Here is a 17,693-nt window from a genome sequence, read left to right as displayed (position 1 = left end):
ACACAGATCTGCCTTCTATCCTTTTTCCCTTCCCCCTTCCCTTTTTCTTTCTATCCAGTTTTCATCCTTTCTCTTCTCCGCTTTCCTCTCACTGACATACAAGTTACAAACTTTCTAACTGGCTCTCAGAACACAGAGATCGTCTTTAACGGTAATCTGGAGGCTGAGTCAGGTGTTAAGGGCAAAGGACAGTCTCAGCAAGCAGGATCAGCTGCCTTGGGGAGGATGGGAGAAGTGGTCTCTGCCTGTGGGAGAGCTTGATAGAGTTGTATGGGTTTCAGGTAATTAGATTCACCCAAAGCCCCTTGGATACTGTCACTCTGATTTGGGGGGGTCTGTGGTCTTAACTAACCATTGACCCAGCTTTCATGTAAGGAATCTGGTGAGGCTGTGAGTTCAACCAGCACTGCAAGCTAACCACCTGTGGAGAAAAAACTCTATCTGAACTTGGGCTCTGTTCATACACTGAACTCTGAAGGTGATGATGCTGGTTTAAGGCAACCCAGGACACTCTTAGGAGAGTCACAGGAAGCCCCTGTTTCCCTGGCTGTGGTTTTTTTTTTTTAATATTTATTTATTTATTATGTATACAATATTCTGTCTGCATGTATGCCTGCAGGCCAGAAGAGGGCACCAGACCTCATTACAGATGGTCGTGAGCCACCTTGAGCCACCATGTGGTTGCTGGGAGCCTGGCTGTATTTTGAGTTCTGAATCGAGGGCCTTGAGTTTGTTAGGATGCTACTGGTGTCTGCACCACAGTCAGGGCTTTTCTCGTGGCCACAGCTCCTACTCATGGTCAGGCAGACACAGTCTGGGGAGCTTAGGTTGGAGGGGAGCCTGCAGGCTGGCAGACTGGTGATGTCAATGGATGGCCTAGTTTTATAAGAAGTCTATGCTAGCAGAAGGGGCTGGGGGTTGCTGTTCTTTCGGAGACAAGGCCATGCATGTGCAGAAAATACAGCCTCAGTGGACTACGAATCCCAGCGGTACAATGGAAAGCCACGCATGCGCAGGACATTTTCTCCCAGACACACCTGAGCTCCCCCTTAAAAACGGGGGGGACACCTTAACCCGCCCCTTTTCCCCCATCTCTCCTTTTGTCTCTTCACCCCCGTCCCTTACCTGTTGTCCCCATTAAAGTTCGCCCACGTGGGACCCCGCGTGTCTCGTCTCTCCTTTCCCAACTCTGTGTGTCTCGTCTCTCCTTCCTGAACACCCCACGTAAATAATAATAACAGGGGTAGCATAGGAAACCAAAAGATGCTGCTCTTCCCCTAACCATCTGCATGGAGTTAGTGGGTGAGCTGTATCAGTGAGCTTTGTGCATAACCAGCCTCACCAAGGAATTAAACACCTACAAATCGCAATACTAGAGGACCTAGACAACAATGAGGACCCTAAGAGAGACATATATGGATCTAGTAATCTACATGGGAAGAAGAAAAAGACAAAATCTCCTGAGTAAATTGGGAGTATGGGGACAATGGGAGAGGGTTGAAAGGGAGGGGAGAGGAAGGGAGGGGAACAGAAAAAAAATGTATAGCTCAATAAAATCAATTTTTTAAAAAAAGAGTAAAAAAAAGAAAGAAAAAGAAAAAGGAATTAAACAATGAATTCTTGCCAAACTAGGAATCAGTGCTCAGCAAGTGCTAGTTCTAATTATCACTAAAGTGAGTGGTGGATGGAAGGAATCGGGTGGGTGAAGAGTGGGCAGGTCTGACAATTGCAGTAAAGATGCAGGAAGGGCAGTGGTGGAAGCTGATGCAGGGTCCTGCCCTCCCTTCCCCTTCTCTTCCTTGCCCTCCTCTAATGTCCTCTGTTGGTAACAGCTTCAGGGTACAATTCGCATTCCATACCCATTTAAATCATACAGCTCAAAATGTTCTTAACTATATTCCCACAATGGTATAGTCATCATCACAAATGACTATAGGACATTTTCATCAGCTCAGAACCAAAACAAAGCTTGGGGGTGGGGTGCAGCTTGGTGGAAGAGCACTTGACTAACACATGGGCTCCATTGACAGCTCTGCAGGCAAACAAACAACCCCTCTGTCTTCTTCAGTCATCACCCCCAAATTCCCATCACCCCAAATCAAGGAACCCACTAATCTAGTTCCTATCTCTGTTTCCGGGTTAGCCTGCTTTGGCTATTTCATATAAATGAGGTAAAAATGCATACTAGCCAGCCTGCTTTCTGAAATGGCCTTTTATTTCAGCTGGAAGAATCCTTCAGCACAACAGAGCACCAGTGGTAGACTATCAGACAATAGTAACAGGTGTACACATGTGTACGGTGTGCATGTGTACACATGTTTGCATGTGTGCGCACGTGTGTGTGCTGGTGAAGGAGCAGGGTTTGCAGGCTCAGATTTCACATTTTTGGAATGTAATAATCCCCCGCCTGTTTTTTGTTTTTTTCCCTCTTGCAACGTGCTTAGAAGGGAAAATGCCAAAAGCCAACCAAAAACAGAATCCAGGAGGTTGCCAGTGAGTCACTCAGTGGCTCAGGCCTGTTGTGCAAAGCAAGGCTGGGAAATCTCCGCCCTTGGGGCTCCCCTCTGGAGTGAAGGCACAGGAAGAAGAGACCAAACCGCGCTGATCTGGGGGGGGGGCAGGTGGATGGGAGAGGAAGATGAGAGTGGCTCCCAGCAGATCGCCACAATGGAAATATTGAATGGGTGGCCATGAGAAGCGCACAGAAGACTGTGTAGAGAGGTCACTGGGAGGGCGGTGGCCTGTCTTCTCCACACAGAAATTATGCAAAGGAGCATCCAAGAGGCATCTGTATTTTTAGTGTGGGCATCACCGAGTGGCAGAGAGATGGAGTTGGGGGCTCTGGCATGGCAGTCCCATGACAGAATTAAAATGCCTACCAAGGACAACTCTTGCTTTTTACAAGAAACTTTCCCATGCCTTCTAAGTCAAAGAGAGAAAATCCTCCTGGTGGCATGAGCCCACCAAGTCCTGTTTATGCAGTGCATGAGGCCGGCTCTGTGCATGCGCCGTGCTTGCTGAGTTACCTCTCCAGATTCTATTTTTAGACCTTAGTCAGTGTAAAGAAAATTATTACTTGAATAACAGTAGGTGGTGCACAGATGTGACAAAGACGGTGGTGACTGGATGAACACGGAGCTAGAGGAGTGTCAGAGTCATTGTCAGCCCAGTCCCTCTGTGACTCATGGCTTTCCCCAGGGGAAACTCCACTGAACTCAGACTGAGTGGCTCCCGGCCCTGCAGACCTCAGTTGCAGACACTATGAGTGGGGATGCCCCTAGTCTCTGCATTTCCTGTTGGAGGGCAAAGGGAGGCTTGCACTTCTGTCCGTCTCACTACAGTGTCTGTCCTGTCCTCACAACACACAGGATCCATTAGTACTTATTAGCTGAGAGCATGAGAGAATGAACGAGCAAACAGTTGTCATCTCATTATTGCCCTAACACAGAAGGTAGTCACTCTGCACATCTACTTGCAAATTCATCCCCTGCCCCTAACTTCCTTGAGCCAGCTTCATTTTTAGTCAATAATCAATTTCCTTGTTGTGCACAGCGGGAATGAAGATGCTGGGGATGCTGGGGAGATGTGATCGCTTTTCAGCCTTGAAGGGGGCGTGGGAGGGGGTGGGGATGCTGGAGCCAGGCAGACCCAGCCTCCTTCCTCCTCCGAAATCTTGGTGTCTGGGACACTTTTGACCATTTCAAGTTTGAAGAGTCTCCCCCAGGTATAAATTAACCAACAAGATGGTCCTGAGTCACCTTGGTGAATGTCGTGAGTGACTGCAGTAGGGAAGGAGAGAGTAAACACGCTCGGCTCCGACTCAGGGAGCCTTGCTCTGGCTCCTTTGCCTTAGCTAGCGATGGGCTTGCCGGCTGGCTGAAGATTCAAGTCCAAGCTTTGATTAAACATGCAAACATGGAGCAAAATGGGCAAAAATACCTATGCTAGGAAAGCCCTCTCCTGCTGTGAGCTTGCAGGCTGGTAGCTGGGCCAGCAGCAGGGGCCCTTTGGGCAGGTGACCTAAGGGACTAAACGCTTGCTCTCTAGACTGCAGAGACCCTGCCGCTCCCTCCCTCAGGAATGTGGGCAGTGCGATGTTGGCATGGTGACCAGTTGGCCGATCTCCCCCTCCTCTGCATCTTGAGGAGCAGAATGGGGGCCCTGCTAGCTCCACTGGCTCCGAATGGCAGGGAGAGCCCAGTCCAGGAACTGAGGGGGCCTACAGCTCCACTACTGCCCGGGAACAATGAAGCTGTTGCCCTGGCAACAGAGACTGGCCTCTCCCTGGGCCTCAAGGCTGAGTCTGGGAATAGGTGTCTTAAGAACAGGAGGTGGGAAGAGAGGGGTCTGGGCTGTTCTCAGAGCTGGGAGAAGGATGTCGCTAAGGACGGGAGCCCAGCTTCTCCCCAGAGAAGATGATCGGAGCCCTGTTGGCCCATTCTCCAGGACCATTGTTGAAGGCGTTGCCGTGGAGTCCCTCAGGAAGGGAGAATAACAGCAGTCTAGTTCTCTGAGTAAGGACTCACCCCCTCTCCAGCTCTCACAGCTTCTGAAAGCTGGTCAGGGTCAGTGGATGGTGAAGTTGACACACGGGGCTGACAGGATGACAGCTGTAACTTTGGGGTCATCCTGAGAACTCTGGGCTGTCTGTGGCTGCCGAGGGCACAGATTGGAATGAGGTGCTGATACACGCAGGTCAGGGCCAGGTCCTCTGCTCTCTGAGCCTGAAAGCTAACAGATCCTTCTAGGGACCCTGGGGGTTTGTTTCTGAAGTGCTTTCTTCTTGGGCAAGACAGTTCAGCTTCAGATCGAGCTGCCAGGCCCCAGGGAGTCATTCCAGTCCTCAGCATCCGGTCTCCCCAGCTGTAAAGCAGGCCTCACCAGGGTGGCACATTGGCATTGAACAGGGCTGACGCCCCTAGTCTCGGGGATACAGGAGGCCCACTTGTTTCTCTCGTCAGAATACTGCAGCTCGGGTGCTTCTTGGCATTACACAAACTGTCCAGATACCCATCTGCAGTGACCCTCGTTCTTCCCGAAAGCCCCTGCACCTCGGTACTTATTAACCTTCTGGGGAGCGGCGTTTAGGAAGAACGTGGCTCTGTCGTGTCAACGGCTGACTCTGAGAAGGGGCAATTGCAGGTTCCCCTTGCCTACCTGCATTTCTTATTCCCCCTTTTGAATTTCAGTTGATTTCACCAAGAAAATGAAGGATTAAGAAAGGGTGAGGTGCTCCTTGAGAAAGGCCTGCAGGCTCAGAGGCACTGGGGGTGGGCATCTTGTCCCAAAGGTGCCCCAGGCTTTGTGAACATTGTACTTCCCAGGAGGCAGGTGGCAGGGGAACACCTGCTCAGTTACTGGCCCACCCACACCTTGCATCCCATGGCTTGCCCACCTCCATAATCAGCACCCAATATCACGATTAGGAAGCCTGCGTGGGTGTTGGGGGAGAGGAAGGCGGGAGGCAGGCTCATAGCCAGACTGTCCCCTTACAGAACTCGTGGCTCCCTCTTGTGGCTGTGAGGCCTCATGACGCCTGGCGTCCTGTCCAATGCCCTTGGCGACTAGCAGCTCAGAGTTATCCTCCTCCTCAGGAAAGGACACACCAGGCCAGGCTGGTTGTGCAGTCAAAGTAAAATCATGCCTAGCTCAAGTCTTATTGGAATTCCAGGACTCTTTTCTGCTCCCTCCTAATCAAGAACCTTGCTGGTAAATCAGGGGTGGTGGAGCACGCATTTAACCCCAGCACTCGGGAGGCAGAGGCAGATGGATTTCTGTGAGTTTGATGCCAGCCTATTCTACAGAACAAGTTCCAGGATAGGCTCCAAAGCTACACAGAGAAACCCTGTCTGGAAAAACAAAGAAAGAAAGAACCTTGCTACCTTGCTGGCATCTACTGTTCTCCGGAAGGCAGACCGCGGCTGTGCTTCTGAATGAACCGTGGGCCAGGGGCAGCCTCTATCCAGAGACCTTGTCTGGTCTGAGAGCAACTAAGACTGTATGAGAAGCTCATGGACGATTTAGGAATTTCTGTAGGTCACACGATGAGGCTGTGCCCATCGTTGTCCCCGTGGGCAGAACCTGAGAAACTGAGGCACCAATGGCTGCTCTCTGGTGCCTCCATGCAGGGCTGTGTGCTCCTTCCAGTCTGAGGTCCTCCAGCCGAACCCATGGCCCCCTGAAAGAAATGATGTTCAAACGTTGGACTCACAGACTTTTCTGGAGAGAGCTTCAGGGCTAGCGTCATTTCTCAAGGGACTCAGAGACTTAAAAACCCCAGCAGAGCAAAGGGAATGTTCTTCAGCACCCTGTGCATCCCTCCCCACACTCCCCACGCTCGCCACTGTGGGAGGGGCACATCCTGCCTTTGTATCTGTCTAGAGCTCCTTTGAGCTGCCCTCGGGGACAGATTGAAAACTACAAAAGAATTTCAGACTCATTTCTTCCTCAACGTATTCGTTTCTGCCCCCAGAATGACCCTCCTTAGTCACCGGCTTGGGATCCAAAGAGTGTTAGCCGGTTTCCACAATCTCCTTCCCCTTAACAAGGCACAGCGTGTCACCCTCAGGAGTACTGGGATGAATGTGACTGTGGGTGGGCAGGTGGCATTGCTGCAGGAGCTCTGTGACTTCCCTCTGCATACAGAGGGGAAAGGGAACGTCACAGGACCGTTTTCTGGGGAGGCTACGTCGTAGAGTTTGATGATTCAGTAGCTAGACCATGATGAGCTATTACACAGTTAACCGAGGGACAGCCACAGGGCTAAAAGATGTATAAGGCAGAGAACAGAGAAGGTGTGGTGGCCAGGGATGTGCTGTATAACACTTGAGACACTCAGGGCTGTGGATGCAGCTCACTTGGTCCAATGCTTGTCCTGTGTTTGATCCCCATTGCTACATAAATGGAGTGTGTGGTACACGTGTCTAAACCCAGCACTCAAGTTGTAGTATCAGCAGCATCCAAAGGTCAAGGCCAGCCTGGGTCACATAAGGTATGTTGGGGGTGGGTATTCAAGATGTGTAGACACTTGCGCTGGAGTTGGGTAAGACAGGAGCGCCAGGTACAGACTGTGAAATGTTACAGACAGAGAAACACAGGACCGCACTCACCTAGTGATGCCCTTAAAGTTCATCTAAGTGGTGCCAAGTTCACTCCCAGTTTTAGGAGTTTGTTATATATTTTAGTCTCTGACTCATCCCTCCCCCTCTTTCTGGCTCTGTCTGTGCATCAAGTGTTTTCCTCAATAAATCTTTGCTTGACTCTTTGAGACAGGGGCTCTCACTGAGCCTGGAACTCACCTGCTAGAATGACTCGTCAGTGAGCCTCCCTCAACCCCATGAGCTGCAGAGATCCTCCTGTCTCTGCCTCCCAGTGCTGGGACTACAGGTGTGCGGCCACGCCCAGGTTTTCCGTGGTTCTAGGAATGGAATCCATATCCTCCTGTTTGCACAGCAAGCACATCACCCACTTGACCCTGGGTGCTCTTCTATTGACAGATGTGTGATCTGCAGGAATTTTCTCACATCATTTGGGTTGTGTACGACTGTTGACCACCAACCAGCCTCTCCACTAGGATAAGGGGATGTGCTGATGTCCATGAGCAAGACAGGGTACAGCTGATAGAGGTGGGTAGTTGTGAAGGAATCACCCTTCCAGTGCTCCTTGCTGCCGTAGATTGCGGAGTTCCTGTATAGGGTCATATGTGTAACTTGATCCATAAGAGGGAACTGTGGGTACCTGGGGGAGGGTCCTAGCCCAGGTTCGCATTGTCGTGGGAGTCTTTGGCTCCCTTGGCTGTTCTCATGCTCTTTCATTCTGTAATCTAGGCTGGCATGGAATCCTCCTGCCTCAGTCTCTTAAGTGCTGGGATCATGGAACTCCTCAGTTCCTCTCTAGAATACTGTTATCAAGCATAGCCCTGCCTGTTCTCATTCTTTGCTGTCTGGGTCATGATGGGACCCTGTGTTCCTGCATATGTCCCTGGTGTGCCTCGGAGGCCAGACTTCCTGGTCTCGGTCTTGGAGCCTCCCAAATGTTGATCTAAATGAACCTTTTCCTCCTCATAAGAGAGTGATCTCGGGTATTTTGTTGTAATCCTACAAAGCTGACTAATACGTGTTCCTGTTGTAATCCATTCTCCCCCATCCTCCGTCACAAGTCTGAGCCATGAAGCCCATTGTCATGGGGAAGGAGGTAGGTACTTCCCAGAACAAAGCTCCCTGGATGAGAGGGGAGACACACTGCAGGGAGGGTCATTTGCATACAGGAAAATAAAATAGCAGTTCAGGAATGAAGAGGTGGCCAGGACTCAGAGCCAGGCGGTGATGGCAAGGTATGCAGTAGTTGGCGGCAGAAGAAGTATCTTTCCTGTGAGGACCAGGCCAGGCAGAGAATGCCCACCTAGCTTCTCCACCTCTGCAGTCCACTACCACTCTGAGTTTGAATGTCTGGCTTGTCTCTCCATCACAGAACACCTGAGAGATGGCTGAGGAACCTGGGCAGTGCAGGCTCCCCCAGGGAGGTGGTACTCAGGAAGTACTAGGATGAAGCATCACTCAGGGAGGGGAACAGGACAGAGCCCCCGGCAGATGGACCCTACAGGCCTGGAGTGGGAAGCAGCTCCGCGTTTGAGGAGCAGAAAGCATTCTCGTGCAGAGATGGCTCAGTGATGGAGAGGCTAATGAAAGAGAAGGGCTTCCCCATGAGCCAGTACCACCGTCGCCTGCGTCTCCTGGCCTCACAGCCACCATGGTATTCTAATCATCTGTCGCAGGCGGAGCCTTTCCTTCTGACAGGTTGCCCTCCTCCTCTGTTGAACTCCATTCCTGCCCACCCTGTGTTTATTATCTTGTTATTTTGGGGGGATTGAACCCAGAGCATCACACATATCAGGCAAGCACTCTATTATCATCAAGCTGCACCCCTAATCTTTGTGTGTGCGTTATATGTGCATGTGTGTGTGTGCACATGGGGGCCAGAGAAAGATATTGGCTGCTCAAATCCTATGTGACCCCTTGCCTCCTTTCCCCATAGTGCTGGGGTGACAGAGTATGCACACCCACACTAGGCTTTCTACATGGGTGCTGGAGATTTGAGCTCAGATCCTCAAACTTGCATAGCAATTGCTCTAAATCATGTCCCCAGCCCCTTCCTGTGTTTAGACCCACAGCTGCTATTCTCTGAGAAGCTCCTCTGACCTTCTCAGGTGGAAAGGACCTCCTCCCCTTCTTTGTACCTCTGTTTAAATTGCCCCCCCCCACGTGTGTGTGTGTATGTGTGTGCACGCACATGGGCATTCACTAGTGAGCATGTGTTTGTGGAGGCTCGAGGTCACCCTCAGGTGTTGTTCATCAGATGCTGTCCACCTTGTTTATTGAGACAGATTCTCTTACTGGCCTGGAGCCAACCCAGTAGCTGAGCTCTCAGTCTGGCCAGTGAGCCCCTTCTGTTTCCACCTCCCTAGTTCTGGGATCACAAGTGCAGCCACCATGCCCAAGCATGTGGGAAAATCCCACATGAGTTCTGGGGGCCCAGGACGCCCCCTGATGAGCCATCTCCACAGCTCCCTCCGCAGTGCTTTCTGAATATCACCACCATCTTTTCCTGAGACCCCTTGCCCGTCTTTCTGGTCACCTGACTGGTATTCCTGGGGGCAGACCCCGAGTTTCACTGGACACCTGACTGATGTTCCTGAGGGCAGACCCCGAGTCTCACTTTGTTTGTGTTCCCGGTGTTTTCCTGGTGCTTGTTTCTGCATCACTGGCCCATGGACTTTCACCTTGTTAGTTTCTCTTGAGGCTTGGGTCCCTACCATCTGCCTGCCCAAGGAGTCGCTCATCAACTATCTGCAGGAACGACTGTTCACATGTCTTCCGAGTTCTTGGATCTGCCTGGTGATCTTGATTGGCAGTCAAGATAGGAAACAGTGTGGTTATTTAGACCACTGGCATAGGCAAACACTACAGCAAGGGCTTCCCTCCTCCCCTGCAGAGCCAGGACAGCAGCACCAGGGACAAGAGGGTTCGTTAGCACTCACAATGGTGGACCCACCAGAGCTCCTCGTTCCGGAGCACCGGAGCGTGTGCATCTTTCACAGGTTCGCAGAACACTCTTGGTCTGGGGACCATCGTTTGAGATCCAGTAATCACGCTGACCACAAGATCAAGTTCAACCCCAGCCCTTCTTCCTTTATTTCCGTATCATCCACCTGCTTTCCTAAGCCAGAACCCCGGATCCTCTTGATGCCTCACCTCTGTCTCAAGCCCCGTCGCTAAGGATCGTGGCTTTCTATCTTCCTCGACATTCTCTCCTGTCTGTCCTCAGCGCAGGGGCCCTATTTCCTCCCTGAGTTCTCTCCTTATCAGCACTTCGGCACCAGTCTCCTGGGCCCGTCTGACCCCTCAGTCCACTCTCTAATAGACCTGCAGCAGTGCAATCATATTATCCAGAGGGTGGAAGATGGCAGTGGCTCCTTTTCGCTGTCTGCCAGAGGGCTCTGTCTAGAGCAAGCGCCCCTCCCGCTCGCAGCACCACCAGAACTGCTCCTGCTCTTCTCCCACCGCAGCAGGGCTGGACTCTTCTCACTTTCCTTGCTCTCTCAGGATTTTAAGCCCAGTCTTCCTTCTGACCATTCCTTCTGCCTGCCTGTCCCTGCAAACTCACCCAGGAAGAACTGAGTTTGTTTGCTTATCTATTGATTTAGAAAGCGAGCAAGCAAGCAGGAGAGTGCTCAGACATGCGCCACTGTGCAAAGGGGAAAGGAAAACTTGCAGGAGTCAGTTCTCCCCTTCCACTTTGGGTTCTGGGGACCAGCACCACAAGTACTTTCATTCCCTGAGCTATCTTATCAGAACCATTATTATCATCATTATCTTCCTCCTCCTCCTTCATCACCACAGACAAGGCTCCTGGTCTCCCAGGCAGGCAAGGCTGGCCCTGCCTCCTGTGTGCTTGGATTACAGCAGTGTTCCACCATACCTGGTTTATGCTGTACAGGCAACATCGGGCAGGGCAGGCTTCACGCATGCTAGGCAAGCACTCTACCAGCTGAGCTACACCCAGAGCCTGCCCCACTTGAAAAAGGAAGGAACAGTCTTCTCAAACTCTGCTTGCTACTGTATCTTTCAGGTGGGTTTAGGTTGTTCCAGAAGAAGACTAAGAATTCACACATGTCCTTTAAGTGAACACAGCATTAAACTGACACCTAATGTCTTTGTATTAGTTGATGACCAACATAGAGAACCATAACTGTTGAAGATACAGAAAGTAGAAGACTGAATAATGAACACACATACTGCACCCCCAACACCAAGACTCAGGGATCATTGTGGAAGAGTGGACAGAAAGATGAGGACCAGAGGCTGTGCGTGACTACAAGGAATCTGTCTTCTGGATTCAGCGGGCGGTGCACAGATGGACTCACAGCGGTTGCGACAACATGCACAGGGCCCGCACAAGCTCAAGCCAGACTAAGTGTCTGCATGAAAGGCAGAGTGAGGCATGAGAGTCCACCCTCAGTTGTGTAGCTGTTTGTCAGCTGCTGGGCAATGAAAAGTCAGCTTCTCCAGGAGCACAGCCTCTGGTGAGGTGACCATGCTCCAGTGCATCCAAGAGTATTTGGGCAGAACAACTTTGTCTTAAAAGTGTAGAAAATAAAATTATACAAAGTTGGGTGGGTAGGGAAGGGGGTAGAACTGGGGTTTAGAGTTGGGGGAGGGGAAGATATAAGCAAATATCTTCCATGTATAACAAGTCGCTCAAAATAAAATGATGATGCTGTAGGGACAGAAGGATGGAGAGACTGCTTGGTGCTTAAGAGATCTTGCTGCTCTTGCAGAGCCCCATATGGGGGCTCGCATCTGTCTAGAACTCCAGTTCTAGGAGATATGATATCTTTGGCCTCTATGGGTCCCAGGCACACACATGGTTCACAGACATACATGCAGGCAAACCCTGCCCATCCCCAACAGGGATAGGGTAGCTATCAATCCTGTGGCCTCCAAAGCTGAACCCTGTGTGGGAGAGATTCTGAGAGAGAAACACCTGATCTCAAAGATGTTGTGGCAGAGAGCTGCTCCTGGCCACTGTTTCCTGTGCTAATGAGTTTTGGCATCCCTTCCTTGGGGGGATCTTGAGTGGTCTGTAGCCTTGGTCATATGGCAGCCATCTTTGGCACCTATGATTGGTAGGTGAGTACAGGGGAGACACGCACGTACATTCAGAGGCACTGTTCTTTTGGGAGCTATGGGAGGCCATGGCATGACCTTCAACACAACCTGCCTGTGCTTCCTTAGCAAGAAGAACAAGAGTCTGCTCCATCTCACAGCTAGAGTCTTCCAGAACTCTTAAATTTTGTGCAGTCTGGAGAGAGGAGCAGTGGCTATTTCCTAAGAAGTTGAGAGTAGTTGGCATCAAGGGCTCTGCTCTGGCCTTTTAAGTGGGTATCTGTCAGTATGCCTCTACTGGTGTTAGACAGAGTGCTTTTGGAGATGTGTGAAATTCATTGTCTAACACCATGCTAACCTGTGGAACTTTGATTTCTAATCTGCATGTCCTACACAGAAACTGTTGTAAGTCCTTGCAATGAGTCCAGTATTGAGAAAGGAGAATTGTAAGTAAAATTTAATGAACTTATGTGCAAATGTCAACAGGCAGATGTGGTTAGCTGGACAGCATTGTCCTCTCCTTTCGAACTTATGCCTCCTGTGCAGCTAGCTAGCAGCCGTGAACACTTTGGTGCCTAAGCCTACTTAAGGCCCCCTGACCATGAACACCACTGTGCCTAAATATACAGTTGCCAAGGGCGGAGAGCTTGATTCTCAGATCCTCAGCCTTGTGCCCAGTTGGCCTTGCAGGATTTGGAGAACAACAGGCAGAAGTGCATTGATCCCTTAGCCTATCCAATTGCCTAGCTCCATGGAAGTTGCTCTGGGTACCTGATTGTAGTGGGAATGGCTGTGGAGACAGACTCTAGACTCAGACTAGAAACTCTTGGAAAGAACTTAGCTATCAATACTCCAGCTCTTCACAGCCATTTTTTAAGAGGCTAGCATGTGCTAAGTGTCCCACTGGGACTTCATTTCAACAGGGTTTTGAGGATAGATAATTTTACGGATCATCTTGACAGGGACTTAGTTTTGTTCCTGCTGCTGTGATGAACATTCTAAAAATGCAACTTAAAGGAGAAAGGTTGTGTTCACAGTTTCAGGACATCATTGTGGGGAAGCCAAGGTGGCAGGGGTGTCAAGAAGCTCAGCACATCACATGCACAGCCAAAAGCAGAGAGCAATGCATGCATGCTGGGGCACGTCTCGCTCTCTCCTTGACATTCAGTCCAGAGTCAAGACTGTGAAATGCAGCTGCCCACGTTCACGGTGGGTCTTCTCACCTCAATAAATATAACTAAGAAAATCCCTTAGTCATGCCAACAGGCAACCTAATGTAGACAACTCTTCATCTAGACTCTCTTCCCAGTATATCCTAGATTGTGTCCAGTTGACAACTAACCATCATAAAGACCAAGGCTGTTCAGATACACAGCTTATATTTTCTATGTCTCTGAGGTATTGCTCATGAACCAAGTAACACTAAAGTAGTGGCTGCTCCCATGAAGGTGGACCTCATCTTATATGTGGAGGGCTGCACAGAACAGAGTGGAGGGAGGCTGAATCCTTTCTGCCTTACTGAGCTGGAATGGAGGTCTACTTGCCCTCAGTGCTCCTAATCCTTGGCTTTTCAGTCACCCTACTGAGACTCGGTGACATCCAGCTCTTTCTAGCTGGCAGAGAAAAGATCATGGGGCTTCTAGATGCCCACAATCACATGTACCAATTCCTTATCCTAAATTATATATGATGTAGAGGGATCACAGAGAAATAAAACATGCTGGCCTGTGCAGACTGAAGCCGCGGACCCCCGCGCGCAGACGGAAACGGCTGATGGGGGATAGTCCAGGCATGAAATAGTGAAGCCCACAATGAGAGCAGACCGCCCTACTACAATTAAATCAAGTAGGTTTTTTGGGGCCTGGCCTGCAGAGAGGGAGGTCCATGGGCGAATGGGGAGCTTGGTCCTGTCCCTTAAGACCCTCCTGAGTGGGGAGAGTGTTCTAGGCCCATGCCGGGACACAGGAAACTGAGCGGTGATGGAGGAGTTAATTTCATTGGTTAAATAAAGAAACTGCCTTAGCCCTTTAATAGGACAGAAAATTAGGTAGGTGGAGTAGACAGAACAGGATTCTGGGAGAAAGAAGCCGAGTCAGTGAGTCGCCATGATTCTCCCACTCCAGACAGACGCAGGTTAAGATCTTTCCTGGTAAGCCAGCTCGTGGTGCTACATAGAATATTAGAAATGGGTTAGATCAATATGTAAGAGCTAGCCAATAAGAGGCTGGAACTAATGGGCCAGGCAGTGTTCAAAAGAATACAGTTTCCATGTAATTATTTCAGGTAAAGCTAGCCATGTGGGTGGCTGGGTGGCAGGGACGCAGTCCTGCCGCTCATATTACAACAGAGCGGGAGCATTCCCAGACCCCCTTCATCCCCCGGTTGGCCTGCGAGGGCTGATACCCTCTGCTGGGGCTGCTCCTCCTCTGCTGTGACCTCTCTCTTCCTGGCACATCCCAGCTTGTGCCCAGGGCCATCCTTCACTCCCCCTCCCTTCTGCGGGCCGCGGGATCACCCAGTATAACCTGTTTGGGCACTGGGACGGGAGCTCGGGGCAGAGGGCAGCGGGAGTTTCTCTGTTTTGGTGGCTGGCCTACAGAGGGGTAGGCCTTTTGTGGATGAGGTCCCTAGCGAACGGGGAGCCTGGTCCTGGTCCTGAAGATCATTCTGAGGGGTGAGAGAGATCTTGGCCCACGGCGGGAGCCAGGAAACGGAGCGAGGGCACTTTGTAAGCGGGGCCCTTAGCCAGCAGGGAAACCTGTTCCTTACTTAAAAGACCCATTAGATAGCATTGATAGGAGGAGATGGGCAGGCGCCAAGGCAAGAACTCACCCAACAATCTGAAAAACAACATGAAAACACCAGAACCCAATGATCTTACAACAGAAGGACTTGAACACCCTAACACAGAGGAAGTGGAAAAAATTGACTTTATGAAAGCAATAGAGTCCCTTACACAACATGTAAAAAACACCCTTATAGAAATGGATGAGAAGTATAACAAAAAGTTTGATGAAATGAGTAAATACGTAAATGATACCCTGGGAAACCAAGAAAAAACGATCAAACAGGTAATAGAAACAGTTCAAGAATTGAAAACGGAAATCGAAGCAAGGAAGAAAACACAAAATGAGGACCAGCTGGATATGGAAAATCTAGGTCAACGAGCAGAGGCTACAGAAACAAGCATAATCAATAGAATACAAGAGATAGAAGAAAGAACCTCAGATTCTGAAGACAACATAGAGAAAATAAATGCACTGATCAAAGAAAACAGCAAAGCCAACAGATTTTCATCACAAAACATTCAGGAAATATGGGACACAATAAAAAGACCAAACCTAAGAATAACAGGGATACAAGAAGGAGAAGAGTTACAACTCAAAGGCCCAGAAAATATTTTTAACAAAATTATAGAAGAAAACTTTCCCAACATAAAGAAAGATATTCCTTTGAATATTCAAGAAGCATACAGAACACCAAACAGACTGGATAAAAAAAAATCCCCTCACTATATTATAATCAAAACACAAAATATACAGATTAAAGAAAGAATATTAAGAGCTGCAAAGGAAAAAGGGCAAGTTACTTATAAAGGTAAACAGATCAGACTTACACCTGACTTCTCTATGGAAACCATGAAAGCCAGAAGGTCCTGGATAGAGGTACTGCAGAAACTAAGAGACCATGGATACAAACCCAAACTACTATACCCAGCCAAGCTATCGTTCACTATCAATGGAGAAAACAAGACATTCCAGGATAAGAACAAATTTAAACAATACGTAGCCACAAATCCAGCCCTACAGAAAGTAATAGAAGGAAAATCACAACACAAGGAATCCAACATAGCCAACACTGCCTACAATAACTCAGGCATCTAGCGACCCTTCACCAGCACGACTCAAAGAAGGGAGACACACAAACTCTACTACCAAAAACAATAAGAATAACCGGAGTAAACAACCACTGGTCATTAATATCACTTAGTATTAATGGTCTCAATTCACCTATAAAAAGGCACAGACTAAAAGATTGGATACGAAAACAGGATCCAACATTCTGCTGTTTGCAAGAAACACATCTCAACCACAAAGACAGGCATCTACTCAGAGTAAAGGGTTGGGAAAAGGTTTTTCAAGCAAATGGTCCTAAGAAAAAAGCAGGTGTGGCCATACTAATTTCTAACAAAATGGACTTCAAACTAAAATCAATCAGAAGAGATTGAGATGGACACTTTATACTCATAACAGGAACATTCATCAGGTTGAAGTCTCAATCCTGAATATCTACGCCCCTAATATAAAAGCACCCACTTATGTAAAAGAAATATTACTAAAACTCAAGGCAGACATCAAACCACACACACTAGTAGTTGGAGTCTTCAACACACCTCTCTCACCAATGGACAGGCCAATCAGACAGAAACCTAATAGAGAATTAAGAGAATTGTTGGAGGTAATGAAGCAAATGGACTTAACCGACATCTAGAACACTCCACCCAAATAGGAAAGAATATACCTTCTTCTCTGCAGCTCATGGAACCTTCTTGAAAATTGACCACATACTCAGAAACAAAGGAAACCTCCACAGATACAAAAAAATATCAGTGTCCACCTGTGTCTTATCAGATCACCACAGATTAAAGTTAGAAGGCAACAACGATGCTACCCCCAGAAAGCCGACAAACTCATGGAAACTGAACAGTCAACTACTGAACCACACCTGGGTCAAGGAAGAAATTAAGAAAGAAATTAAAGTCTTCCTTGAATTTAATGAAAATAAAGAGACAACATACTCAAACCTATGGGACACGATGAAAGCAGTGCTCAGAAGAAAGTTCATAGCACTAAATGCCCACTTAAAGAAAACGGAGAAAGCATACATTGGGGACTTAACAGCACACCTGAAAACTCTAGAAAAAAAAAGAAGCAGAAGCACCCAGGAGGAGTAGAAGACTGGAAATAATCGAACTGAGGGCGGAAATCAACAAAATAGAAACACAGAAAACAGTCCAAAGAATCAATGAAACAAAAAGTTGGTTCTTGGAGAAAATCAACAAGATCGACAAACCCCTATCCAAACTAATTAAACGACAGAGAGAGAACATGCAAATAAATAAGATCAGAAATGAAAAGGGGGACATAACCACAGACACAGAGGAAATTCAGAGAATCATTAGATCTTACTACAAAAGCCTGTATGCCACAAAACTGGAAAATGCAAAAGAAATGGACATTTTTTTGGATAAGTACCATATACCAAAGCTAAACCAAGAACAGGTGAGCGATCTAAATAGACCGGTTAGTCACGAAGAATTAGAAATGGTTATCAAAAATCTCCCTTCCAAAAAAAGCCCAGGACCAGATGGTTTCAATGCAGAATTCTACCAGAACTTCCAAGAAGACCTAATACCTATACTTCTTAATGTATTTCACAATATAGAAACAGAAGACTCATTGCCAAATTCCTTTTATGAAGCTACAGTTACCCTGATACCAAAACCACACAAAGACCCAACCAAGAAAG

The sequence above is a fragment of the Chionomys nivalis genome, chromosome 9 (assembly GCF_950005125.1).
Source record: "Chionomys nivalis chromosome 9, mChiNiv1.1, whole genome shotgun sequence".
In the NCBI taxonomy this organism is placed as follows: Eukaryota; Metazoa; Chordata; class Mammalia; order Rodentia; family Cricetidae; genus Chionomys; species Chionomys nivalis.
This window is presented reverse-complemented; position numbering follows the sequence as displayed.